Raw genomic sequence first — 16,747 nt, forward strand, 5'->3', positions numbered from 1 at the left:
GCTGTCAGGGTATTGTTGTCTTTCTTGGCCTGCTGTCAGGGTAATGTTGTTGTCTTCCTTGGCCTGCTGTCAGGTACTGTTGATGTCTTTCTTGGTCTGCTGTTAGGGTATTGTTGTCTTCCTTGGCCTGCTGTCAGGGTATATTGTTGTCTTCCTTGGCCTGCTGTCAGTGAATTGTTGTTGTCTTCCTTGGCCTGCTGTCATGGAATTGTTGTTGTCTTCCTTGGCCTGCTGTCAGGGTATTGTTGATGTCTTTCTTGGCCTGCTGTCAGGGTATTGTTGATGTCTTCCTTGGCCTGCTGTCAGGGTATTGTTGTCTTTCTTGGCCTGCTGTCAGGGTATTGTTGTCTTTCTTGGCCTGCTGTCAGGGTATTGTTGTTGTCTTTCTTGGCCTGCTGTCAGGGAATTGTTGTTGTCTTCCTTGGCCTGCTGTCAGGGTATTGTTGTTGTCTTCCTTGGCCTGCTGTCAGGGTATTGTTGTTGTCTTTCTTGGCCTGCTGTCAGGGTATTGTTGTCTTCCTTGGCCTGCTGTCAGGGTATTGTTGTCTTTCTTGGCCTGCTGTCAGGGTATTGTTGTCTTTCTTGGCCTGCTGTCAGGGTATTGTTGTTGTCTTTCTTGGCCTGCTGTCAGGGTATTGTTGTTGTCTTTCTTGGCCTGCTGTCAGGGTATTGTTGTTGTCTTTCTTGGCCTGCTGTTAGGGTATTGTTGATGTCTTCCTTGGCCTGCTGTCAGGGTATTGTTGTCTTTCTTGGCCTGCTGTCAGGGTATTGTTGTTGTCTTTCTTGGCCTGCTGTCAGGGTATTGTTGATGTCTTTCTTGGCCTGCTGTCAGGGTATTGTTGTCTTCCTTGGCCTGCTGTCAGGGTATTGTTGTCTTCCTTGGCCTGCTGTCAGGTACTGTTGATGTCTTTCTTGGGCTGCTGTCATGGGAATTGTTGTTGTCTTCCTTGGCCTGCTGTCAGGGTATTGTTGTCTTTCTTGGCCTGTTGTCAGGGTGTTGTTGTCTTTCTTGGCCTGCTGTCAGGGTATTGTTGTTGTCTTCCTTGGCTTGCTGTCAGGGTATTGTTGTTGTCTTCCTTGGCCTGCTGTCAGGGTATTGTTGATGTCTTTCTTGGCGTGCTGTCAGGGTATTGTTGATGTCTTTCTTGGCCTGCTGTCAGGGTATTGTTGATGTCTTTCTTGGCCTGCTGTCAGGGTATTGTTGATGTCTTTCTTGGCCTGCTGTCAGGGTATTGTTGATGTCTTTCTTGACGTGCTGTCAGGGTATTGTTGATGTCTTTCTTGGCCTGCTGTCAGGGTATTGTTGATGTCTTTCTTGGCCTGCTGTCAGGGTATTGTTGATGTCTTTCTTGGCCTGCTGTCAGGGTATTGTTGATGTCTTTCTTGGCCTGCTGTCAGGGTATTGTTGATGTCTTCCTTGGCCTGCTGTTAGGGTATTGCTGTCTTTCTTGGCCTGCTGTCAGGGTATTGTTGTCTTCCTTGGCCTGCTGTCAGGGTGTTGTTGTCTTTCTTGGCCTGCTGTCAGGGTACTGTTGATGTCTTTCTTGGCCTGCTGTCAGGGTATTGTTGATGTCTTTCTTGGCCTGCTGTCAGGGTATTGTTGATGTCTTTCTTGGCCTGCTGTCAGGGTATTGTAGATGTCTTTCTTGGCCTGCTGTCAGGGTACTGTTGTCTTTCTTGGCCTGCTGTCAGGGTATTGTTGTTGTCTTTCTTGGCCTGCTGTCAGGGTATTGTTGATGTCTTTCTTGGCCTGCTGTCAGGGTATTGTTGTCTTCCTTGGCCTGCTGTCAGGGTATTGTTGTCTTTCTTGGCCTGCTGTCAGGGTAATGTTGTTGTCTTCCTTGGCCTGCTGTCAGGGTATTGTTGATGTCTTTCTTGGCCTGCTGTCAGGGTATTGTAGATGTCTTTCTTGGCCTGCTGTCAGGGTACTGTTGTCTTTCTTGGCCTGCTGTCAGGGTATTGTTGTTGTCTTTCTTGGCCTGCTGTCAGGGTATTGTTGATGTCTTTCTTGGCCTGCTGTCAGGGTATTGTTGTCTTCCTTGGCCTGCTGTCAGGGTATTGTTGTCTTTCTTGGCCTGCTGTCAGGGTAATGTTGTTGTCTTCCTTGGCCTGCTGTCAGGTACTGTTGATGTCTTTCTTGGTCTGCTGTTAGGGTATTGTTGTCTTCCTTGGCCTGCTGTCAGGGTATATTGTTGTCTTCCTTGGCCTGCTGTCAGTGAATTGTTGTTGTCTTCCTTGGCCTGCTGTCATGGAATTGTTGTTGTCTTCCTTGGCCTGCTGTCAGGGTATTGTTGATGTCTTTCTTGGCCTGCTGTCAGGGTATTGTTGATGTCTTCCTTGGCCTGCTGTCAGGGTATTGTTGTCTTTCTTGGCCTGCTGTCAGGGTATTGTTGTCTTTCTTGGCCTGCTGTCAGGGTATTGTTGTTGTCTTTCTTGGCCTGCTGTCAGGGTATTGTTGTCTTCCTTGGCCTGCTGTCAGGGTATTGTTGTCTTTCTTGGCCTGCTGTCAGGGTATTGTTGTCTTTCTTGGCCTGCTGTCAGGGTATTGTTGTTGTCTTTCTTGGCCTGCTGTCAGGGTATTGTTGTTGTCTTTCTTGGCCTGCTGTCAGGGTATTGTTGTTGTCTTTCTTGGCCTGCTGTTAGGGTATTGTTGATGTCTTCCTTGGCCTGCTGTCAGGGTATTGTTGTCTTTCTTGGCCTGCTGTCAGGGTATTGTTGTTGTCTTTCTTGGCCTGCTGTCAGGGTATTGTTGATGTTTTTCTTGGCCTGCTGTCAGGGTATTGTTGTCTTCCTTGGCCTGCTGTCAGGGTATTGTTGTCTTTTTTGGCCTGCTTTCAGGGTATTGTTGTGGTCTTCCTTGGCCTGCTGTCAGGTACTGTTGATGTCTTTCTTGGCCTGCTGTCAGGGTATTGTTGTCTTCCTTGGCCTGCAGTCAGGGTATTGTTGTCTTCCTTGGCCTGCTGTCAGGGTATTGTTGTTGTCTTCCTTGGCCTACTGTCAGGGTATTGTTGTCTTTCTTGGCCTGTTGTCAGGGTGTTGTTGTCTTTCTTGGCCTGCTGTCAGGGTATTGTTGTCTTTCTTGGCCTGCTGTCAGGGTATTGTTGTCTGCCTTGGCCTGCTGTCAGGGTATTGTTGTCTTTCTTGGCCTGCTGGCAGGGTATTGTTGTCTTCCTTCCCTGCTGTCAGGGTATTGTTGATGTCTTTCTTGGCCTGCTGTCAGGTTATTGTTGTCTTCCTTGGCCTGCTGTCAGGGTATTGTTGATGTCTTCCTTGGCCTGCTGTTAGGGTATTGTTGTTGTCTTCCTTGGCCGGCTGTCAGGGTATTGTTGTCTTTCTTGGCCTGCTGTCAGGGTATTGTTGTCTTTCTTGGCCTGCTGTCAGGGTATTGTTGTTGTCTTCCTTGGCCTGCTGTCAGGGTATTGTTGTCTTTCTTGGCCTGCTGTCAGGGTATTGTTGATGTCTTCCTTGGCCTGCTGTCGGGGTATTGTTGTTGTCTGTATTGGCCTGCTGTCAGGGTATTGTTGTTGTCTTTTTTGGCCTTCTGTCAGGGTATTGTTGTTGTCTTTCTTGGCCTGCTTTCAGGGTATTGTTGTTGTCTTTCTTGGCCTGCTGTCAGGGTATTGTTGATGTCTTTCTTGGCCTGCTGTCAGGGTGTTGTTGATGTCTTTCTTGGCCTGCTGTCAGGGTATTGTTGATGTCTTTCTTGGCCTGCTGTCAGGGTATTGTTGATGTCTTTCTTGGCCTGCTGTCAGGGTATTGTTGATGTCTTTCTTCGCCTGCTGTCAGGGTATTGTTGATGTCTTTCTTGGCCTGCTGTCAGGGTATTGTTGATGTCTTTCTTGGCCTGCTGTCAGGGTATTGTTGATGTCTTTCTTGGCCTGCTGTCAGGGTATTGTTGTCTTCCTTGGCCTGCTGTCAGGGTATTGTTGATGTCTTTCTTGGCCTGCTGTCAGGGTATTGTTGATGTCTTTCTTGGCCTGTCGTCAGGGTATTGTTGATGTCTTTCTTGGCCTGCTGTCAGGGTATTGTTGATGTCTTTCTTGGCCTGCTGTCAGGGTATTGTAGATGTCTTTCTTGGCCTGCTGTCAGTGTATTGTTGTTGTCTTTCTTGGCCTGCTGTCAGGGTATTGTTGATGTCTTTCTTGGCCTGCTGTCAGGGTATTGTTGTCTTCCTTGGCCTGCTGTCAGGGTATTGTTGTCTTCCTTGGCCTGCTGTCAGGTACTGTTGATGTCTTTCTTGGCCTGCTGTCAGGGTATTGTTGTTGTCTTCCTTGGCCTGCTGTCAGGGTATTGTTGTCTTTCTTGGCCTTTTGTCAGGGTGTTGTTGTCTTTCTTGGCCTGCTGTCAGGGTATTGTTGTTGTCTTCCTTGGCTTGCTGTCAGGGTATTGTTGTTGTCTTCCTTGGCCTGCTGTCAGGGTATTGTTGATGTCTTTCTTGGCGTGCTGTCAGGGTATTGTTGATGTCTTTCTTGGCCTGCTGTCAGGGTATTGTTGATGTCTTTCTTGGCCTGCTGTCAGGGTATTGTTGATGTCTTTCTTGGCCTGCTGTCAGGGTATTGTTGATGTCTTTCTTGACGTGCTGTCAGGGTATTGTTGATGTCTTTCTTGGCCTGCTGTCAGGGTATTGTTTATGTCTTTCTTGGCCTGCTGTCAGGGTATTGTTGATGTCTTTCTTGGCCTGCTGTCAGGGTATTGTTGATGTCTTCCTTGGCCTGCTGTCAGGGTATTGTTGTCTTTCTTGGCCTGCTGTCAGGGTATTGTTGTCTTCCTTGGCCTGCTGTCAGGGTGTTGTTGTCTTCCTTGGCCTGCTGTCAGGGTATTGTTGATGTCTTTCTTGGCCTGCTGTCAGGGTATTGTTGATGTCTTTCTTGGCCTGCTGTCAGGGTATTGTAGATGTCTTTCTTGGCCTGCTGTCAGGGTACTGTTGTCTTTCTTGGCCTGCTGTCAGGGTATTGTTGTTGTCTTTCTTGGCCTGCTGTCAGGGTATTGTTGTTGTCTTTCTTGGCCTGCTGTCAGGGTATTGTTGTCTTCCTTGGCCTGCTGTCAGGGTATTGTTGTCTTTCTTGGCCTGCTGTCAGGGTAATGTTGTTGTCTTCCTTGGCCTGCTGTCAGGTACTGTTGATGTCTTTCTTGGTCTGCTGTTAGGGTATTGTTGTCTTCCTTGGCCTGCTGTCAGGGTATATTGTTGTCTTCCTTGGCCTGCTGTCAGTGAATTGTTGTTGTCTTTCTTGGCCTGCTGTCATGGAATTGTTGTTGTCTTCCTTGGCCTGCTGTCAGGGTATTGTTGATGTCTTTCTTGGCCTGCTGTCAGGGTATTGTTGATGTCTTCCTTGGCCTGCTGTCAGGGTATTGTTGTCTTTCTTGGCCTGCTGTCAGGGTATTGTTGTCTTTCTTGGCCTGCTGTCAGGGTATTGTTGTTGTCTTTCTTGGCCTGCTGTCAGGGACTTGTTGTTGTCTTCCTTGGCCTGCTGTCAGGGTATTGTTGTTGTCTTCCTTGGCCTGCTGTCAGGGTATTGTTGTTGTCTTTCTTGGCCTGCTGTCAGGGTATTGTTGTCTTCCTTGGCCTGCTGTCAGGGTATTGTTGTCTTTCTTGGCCTGCTGTCAGGGTATTGTTGTCTTTCTTGGCCTGCTGTCAGGGTATTGTTGTTGTCTTTCTTGGCCTGCTGTCAGGGTATTGTTGTTGTCTTTCTTGGCCTGCTGTCAGGGTATTGTTGTTGTCTTTCTTGGCCTGCTGTTAGGGTATTGTTGATGTCTTCCTTGGCCTGCTGTCAGGGTATTGTTGTCTTTCTTGGCCTGCTGTCAGGGTATTGTTGTTGTCTTTCTTGGCCTGCTGTCAGGGTATTGTTGATGTCTTTCTTGGCCTGCTGTCAGGGTATTGTTGTCTTCCTTGGCCTGCTGTCAGGGTATTGTTGTCTTTTTTGGCCTGCTTTCAGGGTATTGTTGTGGTCTTCCTTGGCCTGCTGTCAGGTACTGTTGATGTCTTTCTTGGCCTGCTGTCAGGGTATTGTTGTCTTCCTTGGCCTGCAGTCAGGGTATTGTTGTCTTCCTTGGCCTGCTGTCAGGGTATTGTTGTTTTCTTCCTTGGCCTACTGTCAGGGTATTGTTGTCTTTCTTGGCCTGTTGTCAGGGTGTTGTTGTCTTTCTTGGCCTGCTGTCAGGGTATTGTTGTCTTTCTTGGCCTGCTGTCAGGGTATTGTTGTCTTCCTTCCCTGCTGTCAGGGTATTGTTGATGTCTTTCTTGGCCTGCTGTCAGGTTATTGTTGTCTTCCTTGGCCTGCTGTCAGGGTATTGTTGATATCTTCCTTGGCCTGCTGTCAGGGTATTGTTGTTGTCTTCCTTGGCCGGCTGTCAGGGTATTGTTGTCTTTCTTGGCCTGCTGTCAGGGTATTGTTGTCTTTCTTGGCCTGCTGTCAGGGTATTGTTGTTGTCTTCCTTGGCCTGCTGTCAGGGTATTGTTGTCTTTCTTGGCCTGCTGTCAGGGTATTGTTGATGTCTTCCTTGGCCTGCTGTCGGGGTATTGTTGTTGTCTGTATTGGCCTGCTGTCAGGATATTGTTGTTGTCTTTTTTGGCCTGCTGTCAGGGTATTGTTGTTGTCTTTCTTGGCCTGCTTTCAGGGTATTGTTGTTGTCTTTCTTGGCCTGCTGTCAGGGTATTGTTGATGTCTTTCTTGGCCTGCTGTCAGGGTATTGTTGTTGTCATTCTTGGCCTGCTGTCAGTGTATTGTTGTTGTCTTTCTTGTCCTGTTGTCAGGATATTGTTGATGTCTTTCTTGGCCTGCTGTCAGTGTATTGTTGTTGTCTTCCTTGGCCTGCTGTCAGGGTATTGTTGTTGTCTTCCTTGGCCTGCTGTCAGGGTATTGTTGTCTTCTTTGGCCTGCTGTCAGGGTATTGTTGATGTCTTTCTTGGCCTGCTGTCAGGGTATTGTTGATGTCTTTCTTGGCCTGCTGTCAGGGTATTGTTGTTGTCATTCTTGGCCTGCTGTCAGGGTATTGTTGTTGTCTTCCTTGGCCTGCTCTCAGGGTATTGTTGTCTTCTTTGGCCTGCTGTCAGGGTATTGTTGATGTCTTTCTTGGCCTGCTGTCAGGGTATTGTTGTCTTCCTTGGCCTGCTGTCAGGGAATTGTTGATGTCTTTCTTGTTCCGCTGTCAGGGTATTGTTGATGTCTTTCTTGGCCTGCTGTCAGGGTATTGTTGTTGTCTTGGCCTGCTTTCAGGGTATTGTTGATGTCTTTCTTGGCTTGCTTTCAGGGTATTGTTGATGTATTTCTTAACCTGCTGTCAGGGTATTGTTGATGTCTTTCTTGGCCTGCTGTCAGGGTATTGTTGATGTCTTTCTTGGCCGTCGTCTTTTGAAAGAGCAAACGGGAAAAGGCAAAGTGACTCTGGGGCCTGCTGAAAATAAGGGTGTTTACAGGCCAACTGACTACTCAGCTAAGAATGGCCTGCCTGGAGACACAACCATTGAAGAAGGAAGAGAGTTGACTTGAAAACTCCTGTACTACATCCCAAATAGCACCCTATCTCCTATTTAGTGTACTTCTTATGACCAGATCCCAAGGGTCTGTAGTCTGCAGCTAGGCTTTGATTTGTGATGCAATGCAGACTTTTTGCCTTGCATAATGTAAACAATAGTTAAGCCCAACAGCATGTGTGTGCTGTCAGTACTTTCTATCTGCACAGCCCATGTTTTGCATGGTGAAGTGTTCAATAAAGTACAGTAACTACTGACTCTCTACAAGGCTTCCACTATTGCAGTCCAATGATTGCATAGGCAGGCCAAGAATTCTGCCTGGTCTGTCACATAGAAAGGGCAAACTTATAGGGTCATGAGGTTTTCCTGGTCAGGGCCTAGTTACACATTATTACATATGACAGTTAGGGTCAGAAGGTTTCCCTGGACACATGACCTGACCAGGTAAATCTCTTGGTCCTAAAGCATTGGAAGAAACCTGCTGTCTATCTTTCTGTCTCCATTTTGTCCTTAGCCAAACCTCTGGTGGATCAGGTCCCTTTAAAGGAGTCTGTGTGTCTGGCCCTGCATGGTAGAAACAATGTGTTAAAGGAGTCTGTCTGGGGGCCCTGCATGGTAGAAACAATGTGTTAAAGGTGTCTGTCTGTCTGTCTGTCTGTCCCGGGGGCCCTGCATGGTAGAAACAATGTGTTAAAGGAGTCTGTCTGGGGGCCCTGCATGGTAGAAACAATGTGTTAAAGGAGTCTGTCTGGGGGCCCTGCATGGTAGAAACAATGTGTTAAAGGTGTCTGTCTGTCTGTCTGTCTGTCCCGGGGGCCCTGCATGGTAGAAACAATGTGTTAAAGGAGTATGTCTGTCTGTCTGTCCAGGGGCCCTGCATGGTAGAAACAATGTGTTAAAGGAGTCTGTCTGTCTGGGGGCCCTGCATGGTAGAAACAATGTGTTAAAGGAGTCTGTCTGTCTGGGGGCCCTGCATGGTAGAAAACAATGTGTTAAAGGAGTCTGTCTGTCTGTCTGTCCGGGGGCCCGCATGGTAGAAACAATGTGTTAAAGGAGTCTGTCTGTCTGGGGGCCCTGCATGGTAGAAAACAATGTGTTAAAGGAGTCTGTCTGTCTGGGGGCCCTGCATGGTAGAAACAATGTGTTAAAGGAGTCTGTCTGTCTGGGGGCCCTGCATGGTAGAAAACAATGTGTTAAAGGAGTCTGTCTGTCTGTCTGTCTGTCCGGGGGCCCTGCATGGTAGAAAACAATGTGTTAAAGGAGTCTGTCTGTCTGTCCAGGGGCCCTGCATGGTAGAAACAATGTGTTAAAGGAGTATGTCTGTCTGTCCAGGGGCCCTGCATGGTAGAAACAATGTGTTAAAGGAGTATGTCTGTCTGTCCAGGGGCCCTGCATGGTAGAAACAATGTGTTAAAGGAGTATGTCTGTCTGTCTGTCCAGGGGCCCTGCATGGTAGAAACAATGTGTTAAAGGAGTCTGTCTGTCTGTCTGTCTGTCCAGGGGCCCTGCATGGTAGAAACAATGTGTTAAAGGAGTATGTCTGTCTGTCCAGGGGCCCTGCATGGTAGAAACAAATGTGGCCATCAGGACCAGGGTTTCTGTGCCTGTGTTTCAAATGGCCCTATTCCCTATGTAACACACTGCTTTTAAAAGTACCCAATTGATACCTGACTCAAGTAAAAGTGAGTCACCCAGTAAAATACCACTTGAGTAAAAGTCTTTAAATATACTTGAGTATTTAGTTTTAAATATACTTAAGTATCAAAAGTAAATGTAATTGCTCAAATATACTTACACTCAGACATAATTTACAAATGAAGCATTTGTGTTTAGTGAGTCCACCAGATCAGAGGCAGTAGGGATGACCAGGGATGTTCTCTTGATAAGTGTGTGAGTTGGACCATTTTCTGGCCTGCTAAGCATTCAAAATGTAACGAGTACCTTTGGGTGTCAGGAAAAATGTAAAAAGAACATTATTTGCTTTAGGAATGTAGTGGAGTATAAGTAGAAGTTGTCAAATATAGAAATAGTCAGGTAAAGTACAGATACCCCCAAAACTACTGAAGTAGTACTTTAAAGTGTTTTTTACTTAAGTACTTTACACCACTGGAGAGGGGGGGAAAGAGGGGGGCAACGAAGGAGAGAGAGGGGGGGGGTAGGCAGATGTGTTTGGTCATTGAGGCTTGCCTTGGAGGATCCACTGTTCTGCCTTCCTGCCTGGTCTCTGTACTGCCTGTTCTGCCTTCCTGCCTGCCTGCTCTCTGTTCTTCCTGTTCTGCCTTCCTGCCTGCTCTCTGTGCTTCCTCTTCTGCCTTCCTGCCTGCTCTCTGTTCTTCCTGTTCTGCCTTCCTGCCTGCTCTCTGTACTGCCTGTTCTGCCTTCCTGCCTGCTCTCTGTACTGCCTGTTCTGCCTTCCTGCCTGCTCTCTGTGCTTCCTGTTCTGCCTTCCTGCCTGCTTCCTGTTCTGCCTTCCTGCCTGCTCTCTGTTCTGCCTGTTCTGCCTTCCTGCCTGCTCTCTGTTCTGCCTGTTCTGCCTTCCTGCCTGCTCTCTGTTCTGCCTGTTCTGCCTTCCTGCCTGCTCTCTGTTCTGCATGCCTACCATTTATTATCCAGTGTGCAGCAGAGAGAGAGAGTTGGGCCGGACGGGATGAATACTTTCAGCAGAAAGGAATGCCCAGAATGTTGTCCTTTAATCTGGAGTCAGCCAGCCAGGCTGCTTTATCTGACCGCCTCTGTTCTGTTAGCAGGCAAGCAGCAGCTCCACACAAGCAGAGCTAAAGGAGAGGCCTGTCTACCTGTCTGTCAGTCAGGGGAGGGAGGGAGGGAGGGAGCGAGCGAGCAAAGAGAGAGGGAGGAGAGGAGGGACAGAGGGGAGAAAAATAGTGTCTACAGAGGGAGGAAAGGAGGGACAGTACTGAGAAAAATAGTTTCTAGAGAGGGAGGAAAGGAGAGAAAGTGAGATGGGGGATATTTTTTGAGTTTGTACCAAGTTAAATGAGTATAGCCTTGACTCATGTTTTTTCTTAAAGGAGCAATCTGGTATTCAAACAACAAACAAATCAATCAATCAAATGTATTTTATGAAGACATTTTTACATCAGTAGTTGTCACAAAGTGCTTTACCGATACCCAGCCTAGAACCCCAAACAGCAAGCAATGCAGAGGCAGAAGCACAGTGGCTAGGAAAAAGTACCTAGAAAGGCAGGAACCTAGGAAGAAACCTAGAGAGGAACCAGGCTCTGAGGCGAGGCCAGTCCTCTTCTGGCTGTGCCGGGTGGAGATTATAATAGTACATGGCCATTTAGGCCAGATCATTCTTCAAGACGTTCAAACGTTCATAGATGACCAGCAGGGTCAAATTCTAACCACATTGGTTATACAGGGTGCAACAGGTCAGCACCTCAGGAGTAAATATCAGTTGGCTTTTCATAGCAGAGCATTCAAAGGTTGAGACAGCAGGTCCACAGGAAGGGGAGCAAGAGGGAGTGAGGGAGAAAGAGAGAGGGGAGAAACAACAGGTCCACAGGAAGAGGAGGGAAAAACAGCAGGTCCACAGGAAGGTGAGGGAGAAATAGAGAGGGGAGAAACAGCAGGTCCACAGGAAGGAGAGTGAGGGAGAAAGAGAGAGGGGAGAAACAGCAGGTCCAGAGGAAGGAGAGGGAGGGAGGGAGGGAGAAAGAGAGAGGGGAGAAACAGCAGGTCCAGAGGAAGGAGAGGGAGGGAAGGAGGGAGTGAGGGAGGGAGAAAGAGAGAGGGGAGAAACAACAGGTCCACAGGAAGGTGAGGGAAAAACAGCAGGTCCACAGGGAGGAGAGTGAGGGAGTGAGGGAGAAAGAGAGAGGGGAGAAACAGCAGAGTCGGTAAAACAGGGCAGACTTCCATAGCTGCAGGCAGGATATCAGAACTGGACCGGTATCCCAACCGGTTGGACTGGGGACAGGGACAGACAGGCGTTGTCAGGCCAGGTAGTCCTGAGGCATGGTCCTTGGGCTCAGGTCCTCCAGATGCTCTGTTGTTTCACAGAGTGAAGCCTGATTTATATAGAGAGGCCGGTGTGTTTTATGGAGAGAGAGAGAGTGAAACGTATATGTGCTATAGTGAGCGAGACACATAATATGTGTTATGGGGGACTAGGACAGAAGTCTATACTGGAATAGAGAGGGAATAGAGAGGGACAGACACATATAAGGGTTATATAGAGAGATGTTCAGATATTTTATAGAAAGAGGGAGGAGAGAGGGAGGAGAGAGAGAGGAGAAACAGAGGAAGAGGTATGTGCTTAGCTTAGCAGCACTGATAGTGGCCAGAAGAAAAAACACATTTTCTGGGTCTGCATAGGGTCATAGGCCAAGGATGCTTGGAAAGGGAACGACTTTATAAATCACCTTCGATTGGTACTTGCAGCATATGTCATTTGTTCATGAATACCAAATGATGGTCCTTTAACCATGATAACGCATTTAACCAACTCCTCTGACTATAATTGCCATGGAATGCACTACATGCCATACCAAACACATTATCTGGGACGCGGCTCTGGCTCTCTAACCAAAATCATTACTGTATGTTTCAGGAAGTCTTCTCCACACTAATTCTGCATGGTAACAACACTTCCTGCTGTGTCTATCTGTGGCCTGGCCTTCAAATAACGACGCACATACTTAAGCCCTCACATCAGTTAGTGTTGACTATGTGGTTCTTCCTAGAAGTCTGCTGGAGTGCAGTCTAGTTGTGTTGTGGTGTTTGAGAAAGATGCAATGGAAAATAGACACATGCGAATAACAGCAGGCGTCTGTCTCTCTCGAAGAGACGTAACCACAGGAAAGGGTTTGATTGGGTTTGATATTGCACACATGCATCTATCCACGTGTTATATGGTGATATCTGTCTCTCGGTCTGTGGTGGTATTTTCCCCTGAGTGCACGGTCATTTCATTTCCAGGTACCCTTTTGGTCTGAAATATGGATGCTCACATCAACACTCAATTCAGTTCAAGGGTTTGTATAGAACATAGTTATGATGTAAGGCTCTGACAAGAGAGAGAGAGAGTAAGATATATGAGAGTTAGATATATGAGATAAGATATATGAGAGTTAGATATATGAGAGTAAGATATATGAGATAAGATATATGAGAGTTAGATATATGAGATAAGATATATGAGAGTTAGATATATGAGAGTTAGATATATGAGATAAGATATATGAGAGTTAGATATATGAGAGTTAGATATATGAGTTAGATATATGAGAGTTAGATATAAGAGATAAGATATATGAGAGTTAGATATATGAGAGTTAGATATATGAGAGTTAGATATATGAGATACCTCATCCCCATATTGTTAGTTATTTATTTAATTTGTGCTCCTTTGCACCCCAGTATCTCTACTTGCACATTCATCTTCTGCACATCTATCACTCCAGTGTTTAATTGCTAAATTGTAATTACTTCACCACTATGGCCTGTTTATTGCTTTACCTCCTTAATCTTACTTCATTTGCACACACGGTATATAGACTTTTCTATTGTGTTATTGACTGTATGTTTGTTTATTCTATACGTAACTCTGTGTTGTTTGTGTCGCACTGCTTTGCTTTATCTTGGCCAGGTCACAGTTGTAAATGTGAACTTGTTCTCAACTAGCCTACCTGGTTAAATAAAGGTGTTCTCAACTAGCCTATCTGGTTAAATAAAGGTGTTCTCAACTAGCCTATCTGGTTAAATAAAGGTGTTCTCAACTAGCCTACCTGGTTAAATAAAGGTGTTCTCAACTAGCCTATCTGGTTAAATAAAGGTGTTCTCAACTAGCCTACCTGGTTAAATAAAGGTGGGAAAAAAGAAAGAAAAAAAGAAATACAATGAAACTTCACAAGATGACAGCGATGACATTTAATGATCCTGTCAATTAGGCAGTACAACGACCACTTCATGCATGCTTTTTATGAACTCAACACCCCCACACATGAAAATAGGTTTCAGTGCTCTAAAAGCTTTAATGGCCTGCCTGAGTTCTTTTTTAGAATGAGTCATGTGCATCTCATCTCGGGTCACGTGACACGAGCCAACCAACACTGTTCACAGCTTCAACTTCCTTTATGTTTCCACTTAGCCAGGAAGAATGAACTGAGAAAGTGTCATCTTAGCACATGTGGCTGTAAAAATAGCATCTGACCATTCTATCAGTTCGCAAGAAGAACATGAGGTTTTGTAATGTACTTTAATCAACCTCGTTACACACCCAACACCAGTGAACTCTCTTTCAGATACCCGATGATAGTCTGCTAGATAACTGAATTCCTTAAAGTTATTTATGATTTGCCAGCATTGTACCACCCTGCATCCCACTACTGACTTGCTTCTGAAGCTAAGCATGGTTGGTCCTGTTTGGTCCCTGGATGGGAGACCAGATGCTGCTGGAAGTGGTGTTGGAGGGCCAGTAGGAGGCACCCTTTCCTCTGGTCTAAAAAAACATCCCAATGCCCCAGGGCAGTGATTGGGGACATTGTCCTGGGTAGAGTGCTGTGTTTCGGATGGGATATTATGTTAAAAGGGTGTCCTGACTCTCCGTGGTCACTAAAGATCCCATGGCACTTATTGTAAGAGTAGGGGTGTTAACCTTGGTGTCCTGGCTAAATTCCCAATCTGGCCTTCATACCATCATGGCCACCTAATCATCCCCAGTTTACAATTGGCTCATTCATCTCCCCTGTAACTATTCCCCAGGTTGCTGCTGTAAAGGGGAATGTGTTCTCTGTCAACTTACCTGGTCAAATAAAACATTTCAATTCAGACTAGGAGTCAGATAAATCTATAAACCAAACATAATCTACTAAACCTAATTGAGTGATCATATTATTTGACTCAAAGTCAACCCTCAACACAGCTACTGCATAAATATTACACACTTGCACACTGTCATGGGATGTCATTGTCCCAAAGGTACAGTCCACATTAGTAAGGTCAAAGGTGAACATGCAAACTTGTAGTAACTGTTCTGTTACCAAACCGCAGTGCAGGCTTAGTTTTGTTCATAATTCTCTCACTGTGTTGGACAAACATGCAAGGCATTTGGAAAACATTGGTCTTTGCTAACACGGTGATAAGCAGAGAGAGAGAGCGAGGGAGAGAGAGAGAGCAGCAGCGGCTGCCGGGGCCTCGGGCCAAACGACCGCCGTAGGAAAAACTGGAGAGGGAAAGCACCTGGAAGAAGTCCACGTTCTCGCGAGGGGTCACTGAGTTTTGTCTGGTGGTTTTCCCTACTGTAGCTGTTAACAATGCTGCTTTTCCTGTGGGCTAACAGTTAGTCGACACAGCTCCCAGCAGAGTACAAGCACAGGGTTAGAAACTGGGAGACATGTGGGGAGCAGCTCTGGCTCTGGCACAAAATGGCTGCCTGCCTGCTAATTTCCCAAGTGGGCACTGCTACATGTTAGTAGAGCAAGAGATGTTCCACACTCCCTCCTCGAGCATCGCAAAGCACTTTCAAACCTGATGTCCGCGGGGGAAACATAATATGAATACAATGTAGTAGCAGTTTTCTAAGAGCTAAGTTGTACTGGGGTTTGTTTGAGTATGACAGCTGAGTCCTGTGAAAGCAGGGGATCTTGTTGTAATGGACACACACACACACACACACACAGGGACCAGTGCTGAGTTCCCTGATGGCTCACTATGGAAACACTGTGTGATCTGGGCATACCAAAACAGGAGCGCTCCCAGAGACCTGCCCTGCCAGATATGATTTCATACCTTATGTAACCCTGAGACAGGGGCACAGAAACGTGTGTGTGCGCGTGTCATTTGGCGTTCTCAGGTAAAACACTTAGAGAGAGGACTGTGAGGGAGGAAAGAGGAATGTGTCTCAGGTATCAGGAGTGCTCTGGTCTCAGCCTCTCCTCTTCTCCTCCTCTTCTCCTTCTTTCTTCCTCTCCTCCTCTTCTCCTCTCCTCCTCCTTCTCCTCTCATCCTCCTTTCCTCCTCTTCTCCTCTCCTCATCTTCTCCCCCTCTCCTCTTATCCTCTTCTCATCCGTCTTCTCTCCTCCTCTCCTCCTCCTCTCCTCTTCTCCTCTCCTCCTCTTCTCATCCTTCTCCTCTCCTCCTCTCCTCATCTTCTCCCCCTCATCTCCTCTCCTCCTCCTCTCCTCCTCTCCTCTTATCCTTCTCATCCTTTTCCTCTCCTCCTCTTCTTCCCTCCTCCTCTTCTCATATCCTCCTCTTTCATCCTTCTCCTCTCCTCCTCTCCTCATCTTCTCCCCCTCATCTCCTCTCCTCCTCCTCTCCTCCTCTCCTCTTATCCTTCTCATCCTTCTCCTCTCCTCTTTTTCCCCCCTCCTCTTCTCATCCTTCTCCTCTCCTCCTCTTCTCCTTCTTTCTTCCTCTCCTACTCTTCTCTTCTCCTCTCCTCCTCCTTCTCCTATCCTACTCCTCTCCTCATCTTCTCCCCCTCTCCTCTTATCCTCCTCTTCTCATGCTTCTCCTCTCCTCTTCTTCTCCTCTCCTCCTCTCCTCATCTTCTCCTTTCATCATCTTCTCCCCCTCTCTTCCTCCTCTCCTCTTATCCTCCTCTCCTCCTCCTTTCCTCATCTTCTCCCCCTCTCCTCCCCCTGTCATCCTCTCCTCCTCTCCTCCTCTCCTCCACTCCTCTTCTTCTCATCCTTCTCCTCTTCTCATCCTTCTCCTCTCCTCCTCTTCTCATCCTTCTCCTCTCCTCCTCTTCTCATCCTTCTCCTCTCCTCCTCTTCTTCCCTCCTCCTCTCCTCCTCCTCTTATCCTCCTCTTCTCATCCTGCTCCTCTCCTCCTCTCCTCCTCTTCTTCCCTCCTCCTCTTCTCATCCTTCTCCTCTCCTCCTCTTCTCCTCCTCTTCTCCTTCTTTCTTCCTCTCCTCTACTCCTCCTTCTCCTATCCTCCTCCTCTCCTCCTCCTCCTATCCTCCTCCTCTTCTCATCCTCTCCTCATCTTCTCCTCCTCTCCTCTTATCCTCCTCTTCTCATCCTCCTCCTCTCCTCCTCTTCTCTTCTCCTCTCCTCATCTCTCCTTTCTTCTTATCCTCCTCTCCCCCTCTTATCCTCCTCTCCTCCTCCTTTCCTCATCTTCTCCCCCTCTCCTCCTCTCCTCATCTTCTCCTCTCATAATCTTCTCCTCTTATTCTCCTCTTCTCATCCTCCTCTCCTCCTCCTCTCCTCTTCTCATCCTCTTCTCCTTTCATAGTGTGGGTGAAGCCTGTGGTAGAAGAAGTAACCTAATGCATACCAGAGGGTCACTTTTTATGTCT

General features: G+C 47.1%; 1 protein-coding gene across 2 annotated transcripts in view; it reads left to right on the plus strand.

The window, feature by feature from the left end:
- The window catches only part of cdk6 (cyclin-dependent kinase 6), a 94,716-nt gene that overhangs the window by 49,363 nt on the left and 28,606 nt on the right, over positions 1 to 16,747 (plus strand). The window lies entirely within an intron of this gene.

Source organism: Oncorhynchus mykiss, chromosome 18, assembly GCF_013265735.2.
Source record: "Oncorhynchus mykiss isolate Arlee chromosome 18, USDA_OmykA_1.1, whole genome shotgun sequence".
In the NCBI taxonomy this organism is placed as follows: domain Eukaryota; kingdom Metazoa; phylum Chordata; class Actinopteri; order Salmoniformes; family Salmonidae; genus Oncorhynchus; species Oncorhynchus mykiss.